General features: G+C 40.0%; 1 protein-coding gene across 1 annotated transcript in view; it reads left to right on the top strand.

Moving 5' to 3' along the window:
* The first annotated feature begins 3,310 nt into the window (after positions 1 to 3,310).
* Positions 3,311 to 6,000, top strand: part of LOC134541519 (uncharacterized) — a 66,507-nt gene continuing 63,817 nt past the window's right edge. The window contains exon 1 of the mRNA XM_063385030.1: positions 3,311 to 3,395. The gene's annotated coding sequence lies outside the window, so the exon portion shown is untranslated. The remainder of the gene's footprint in view (positions 3,396 to 6,000) is intronic.

Here is a 6,000-nt window from a genome sequence, read left to right as displayed (position 1 = left end):
CAACAAGATGCGTGTCTGAAGGCGAGCGAGATGCTTGTGCGCACAACACGAGCAGGTCGCCATCTTGAGCCGGTGGAAGGAGAGAGGCGGATGACAATGGTGCACACACAGTAAAATATTTAGCTAGCGTAAACTCTCCATAATACAGGCCGTCCATAAAATAATGTCTCAGTTTCAATAGTAAACTAAAACAGACTAATTTAGACTATTTACAACACATCATACACCAAACTAAAGTTAAACTAACCTAGTTTTACTTATAAGTATTCAATATGCGCATCTTGTGTTTTTCGGTACACATCCAACCTAAAGTCCAATCGTTCCCACACTTTGGTTAACACGTCTATTGTAATGGGAGCAACAGCCTCTTCAATTGTGTGTATTAACTATGGCAAATCATTAGGTAGCGGCGGAACGTAAACACGATATTTTATAAAGCCCCAAAGAAAAAAATCGCTTGGCGTTATTCAGGTGAACATATGGACCAGTGAAAAAGAGTTATGTCTTCACGACTTTTACGACCAGTCCAACGGCCAGGGACGTCGACGTACAACCACTCTCGTACAAAGAGGTTCAAAAAAGGGAGAGTCTCCATCCGGTTGCCAAATAAAGTTTACAGGTTCACCCTCTACAGTAATATATGTTGGTTCCTCCGACGCCAGGGTCCAGGGTGTTGATACATGATTATCGCCGCCATCTTGGATTCTGATGTCACGGTGGCCATCTTAAATGATGACATCATCGTTGAACTTTTTGTTAATGTCCCTATATTGGATTGTGATGTCACCATGGCAATCTTGGACGACCTTGACCTTTGCCATTTCCTTTAAACTTTACCTTGAACTTTGACCTTGAACTTTGACCCTTGACCTAGAACTTTGACATATAACCTTGACATTGACCTTGTACTTTCAACATGACCTTTGACCTTAACATTTGACCTCAGTCGCCATCTTTGATTCCATCATTTTGTCATCCAGCACCCAATCCCTGAACATTGCAATTTTCGTTATGGTCGCCATCTTGAATTCTAATAGCACAATAAATAAACAGGACTACACGGAGAACATCAGCAGAAGTTACGCCGGGAATAACCAGAAGCACTCAGTAAATTTCTGTTACCCTCTTAACCTGTAGCCTCGTAGTCTTGTATACTTGTAGCCTCGTAGTCTCGTAGTTAGTTGGAGCCTCGTAGAATCGTAGTCATATAGTCATGTTGCCTCGTATACTTTTAGTCCTGTAGCCTCGTAGTCTCTTAACCTCGTAGTCTTGTAGCTTCGTAGTATCGTAGTTAGTTCGAGCCTCGTGGACTCGTAGTCTCATAGTCCTGTTGCCTCGTAGTCTTGTAGTCCTGTAGCTTCGTAGTCTCATTGCCTCGTAGTCTTGTAGTCTTGGTGCTTAGTAGTCAAGTTGCCTAGTAGCCAAATGTTGCTGGTGCAGTTGGTCCTAAGACAGTTGGAGCCGATAACTGTTGGAGCCAATGACTTTTGGAGCCAATGACTGTTGGAGTAAAGACTTTTGGAGCCAAAGACTGTTTGAATCAAATCTGTTGGAGCCAAAGTATGTTGGAGCCAATGAATATTTGAGCCAAAAACTTTTTGAGTCAAAGACTGTTTGAGGCAAAGACTGTCGGAGCCAAGGACTCTTGGAGGCATTGTATCCGACCGCATCTTGTAATCATATCGTTTCCCTGCGATGAGCTCTAATTCCTGTGAGGAGATCGTATCCTTTGGATCAGATCGTATTCCGGTGGCGTATCGCTTCACGTGCCCTGTGTGTTGCGTGTCCAGTGTGTATTGTGTGTGTTCATTGCGTGTTCATTGCATGTCAAGTGTTTGTATTGCGTGTTAATAGTGTGTTCATTGCATGTTTGTCGTGTCCATTGCGTGTTTAGCATGTGTATAGCGTGTTAATTGTGTGTATTGTGTGTTTATTGCGTCTATTGCATTTTCATAGTATGTTTGGTGTGTGTATTGCGTGTTTGTTTCTTTTGTTGAATGTGTGTCGTTACGATAAATGTGCACAGTCAAAAATAAAGACAGTTCAAGATTGTCCTCGTGGTTAGGAGACGGCTGGTGTATACGTCTGACATTGAACATGACCTGTTTAAATTGTTTTTTGAACATCATTTAAAAATACCTCTTCGTTCCTATTCACTTGGTATTTATGAAGATTTGTTGTTTCTTATTATTTGTGGCGATCTCTTTTTTGCGGCATATTTTCTGGGTTTGTCTTTGGTCAATGCACTGCAAAAATTTTGGAGGTGCAAATGTTGCATTTTTAGGCTAGGTTTCTACTCTCGTTTCTGTTTTTCGTACCTTCAAGGCTTCCAACAGGTACTTTAATACTTTATATTATAATTTATAGTCATAAAATATAATGAAAACATTAAAAATACGCATTACAATTTTGACTATTCTTGGTTAACATTGAAATGTAGAGATAGCGCAGCGTTAGTTATACTGTAAAGACACAACAAATTGATACCCTAAATTTTTTTGAAGCCATGAAAATAAAACATATTCGTGATTAAATTTTTACTGTTAAATCTTAAATGTAAAATCATCTCAATAATGTCGAGGTTCGTTTGAAGAATTATTTTTAAAAAAAATTATTTTGGTCGTTTAAGCCAAAACAAACAAACATACATATATTAGTTTTAGTTAGGTATATGATATGTGCTTAAAAATATTTCAGGTTAATTTTGTTTAAATGTACATATTGGACTGCAACTTTAAGTTTGAACAATACTTAAACGACATTGCCGTGTTCGTAGTGCTTTAAAGAACACATACCATGATAAATATCTTTGACGCGATGTTTTTTTTTCCACGACAATTTTCCTGGTTAATCAATGATAGGTATAATTAAATAACCCACATCTGCGCCACTCTGCTTCTGCGCTGACGTCACACGTGTCACTCGCAGCGCCGCTGTCGCCCCGTGTGCACAGTCCGTTCCAAAAACATTACCAACTAACTGAAATCGGTTGCAAACTGACGAAATTTAAATTATAAATAAAAATCAGAGAAATAAATTTTAAACCGATAAAATCAGAATGCAACACAGGGGAAGAAAATGACCATGCTATTGGAAAAATGTAACAAAACGTTACTGTGGAGGGGGGGGGGGGATGTCTGACCAGCGTGACTGGCGAGAGCTGTGTACGAGGACCACCGCTGCGCGTGGTCGTTGAGGGAGGGGGGGGGGGGGGCGCCAGGTGGGGGCGAGGCTGTTGCGGTCCAGAGCGAGGAGGGAGGTGTATGTGTGAGTGGGGGGGGGGGGGAAGTGCGTGCGAGCTCCAGTTGCAGGCCTCCAGCCTGTCACTTGGCTGCGGGACACCGAGGCAAGCAGGTACCACCGGCCCGGCGCTCCTGGACACCTCTGCAGCTGAGGTACCGTGCCAGCCTGGCCCCCGTCTCAGATAGTTACTTCTTCATGGCCGAGTGATTTTACAACTGGTCATATTAGAACAAGAATAACGTTAAGCATGTTGCCATAATAAATGTAACTAAACAATGATTATTTTTAATCCTGCTAGAGAAATAATGGTGGCCACTCAATACCCATCAATACCAAAAATATATTTAGGTCCGTTATACGATGATATGACAGCAGATACGGATCACGTAATTGGACACGTAAATCACAACACGGAGTGTCTTCAATGACACGCATGCAGACACGAAATAGTACGGGTTATTTGGGCAATACTTCCCTTTTCCGTGTATGTTGTTCCCATCAATCAGTGGAAGTATTTGTTTGCATTTAAAAAAAGTTTTAAAGGATTTCAGATACAAGAATTAGTGTTATCGTTACAGTTGACAGATTTATGTTCTTTTATCTAAAAAAAATTTCAATAAAGTTAATATTTCGTTACCGCAATATTCACTCTCATTTGTTGTCATTTTTTACTTTTCCCCGTGTTCTGTGGAAGTAAATATCTTGCGCTTCCGTAATCAGTTTCCGTTTTTACGTTTCCGGGTCAATGTGATAGATGAGGAGACTCCGCAGACTTGTTCATTATGAAGAAGATGGAATTTGTCTATTGTCTGCTGCCACGTTACACCTTCTTTCTCTCCATGTCACGCCTTATGTTGTTATTAAGGCGATTATTGTTGGTTTCTAGTCCTTCAGGGCGTTCAAAACACCCATGCTCTATCGACAAAGATCATTCGATTGCAACATATTTTCAGCCTAGCTTGTCAACAAATTATAACGCGAATATAGCAGCGATCCCGTCTTGATAAGCAATTTAAAACATGGGTTGCAAAAGCCTATAAATGTTAAAGCAAAAATTTGAAATGGTTTAAAGGAAGGTATATTTAAAAATTAACGTTTGTTTCTGTAATTAATTTGTTTTACATCGCCTAGGTTGGATCTGGTTTGGTCGTTGCATACCAACAAAAAACTGCGATGGTTTTCTGGCTGGTGCTGTTTATTTTGGGATTTTTAAGTTGAGTTATTTTATTAGATACTCCCGGAAGGCTTTTATTTTCATGTCGGAAATGTACCCTTGTTTTGAATGCTAGTACAGTAACCCACACTGACAACTTAACACCCATATTGTGAACTTATTTTTTCAAAATAACTCTTAGAAGATTTTTTCTACAACTTATGCACAGTCCGTTCAGTCACGAGGCAAGGTATTTACGTTGCGTAATGTTTGTTGTTGGACCAAGCCTAGCAAAGCTGCGCAGTGGTAACACGCTCAGCTTGCATCCGAGAGAAGCTGGGTTCGAATAATGGTTTAACAATCCTACAATCTCGGAACCAATCCAGCCAAGCACTGTGGTAATTCCTCACCAAAGGACATTTTATTCTTTCTTTCTCAGTTGAGATATTTAGTTTAGGTTGCTGGTATTCGTTTTTGTAATTACCTTGCTGTTGAAGAAGCATTCAATTGCATAGTAAACGGAAACAATGTGTACCACTTTCATTCAGACACGAATGCAGTAATCTCGGCCAATAGAGAATGGTGAATCAGATCGCCCCCCCTCCCCCCCAAAAAAACTGGTTCTTACATTTTTACGCAGCCAGTAAACAAACAAGAGCTGCTGCGGATGAAAGTTACATCGAAGTCTCCAACATCCCCTGCCTCTCCCCGCCGTGCATTCCAGCAGTAGAACCGGAATGACCGCGTGCCTGTAGAGCTGTGACTTCTAATATTTTAGTAATTTTATTATTCTTTAAGGATACTTGATCCTAAAAAACACAGGAAAGAGAACTAATTCAAACAAATGTTTGTTAGACGCATTTGTTGACATTTACAACCATCAATACAACACATAAGTCATCTTGGTTTTGCCGGGTGTAGAGGGGTGGGGATACGAAAGGAGGGGTAGTTGTGAAGCGAACTACCCCAGGGGAGGGAACGGGGGAAGGCACTATACGCAGCTTACATTTCCTTCTGTAGAAATATTCTAGCAATAATGATACCTAGAGGTGTTTGTGTCCGCAACATTCCTTCCATATTTATTCAAAACTTCTGTTTATACAAACATGAAGTAAGTGTACAAATTTGAACAATGTTTGCGGAACTATCTTTGGGAGCACATAGAGCTGGATGGAGGAGTTCCTTAAGCCTCTGGATGGATTGCCCTTTTAATTAATTAATTAATTAAGGCTTGGTGTCTCACCCGCAATGTTTGTTTATGTCGTTCCCACGTAAATTTTTTGCCTCGCTATTAGGTATTTGAATTATTAATTTACTTGTTAGTTTAGTCATTAACTACTTTTATTTTTACCAATCCATATCTTCTAGCAAAACTCCTAAATGACAGAAATGGTGATTCACTATAATTACATAGTTCGTGAAACTTTTTATCTATAATCATGTTTAGTAAATATTTTCTAGTTAAAACGGTAATTATAAAAATCCCAAAAGGCGGATGAGGTTAAGCCTCAAACAGACCCTGAACTACTTTCAATGATTTGTCACCACTATAGTGCAACGGAAGACGAGGCACATCGCCCCATTTAGATAATGCTATGTTTGGA

The sequence above is a fragment of the Bacillus rossius genome (genome assembly GCF_032445375.1).
Source record: "Bacillus rossius redtenbacheri isolate Brsri chromosome 4 unlocalized genomic scaffold, Brsri_v3 Brsri_v3_scf4_1, whole genome shotgun sequence".
Classification (NCBI taxonomy): domain Eukaryota; kingdom Metazoa; phylum Arthropoda; class Insecta; order Phasmatodea; family Bacillidae; genus Bacillus; species Bacillus rossius.
Note: the sequence above shows the minus strand (reverse complement) of the source record. Positions and strands in the feature narration are given on the sequence as shown.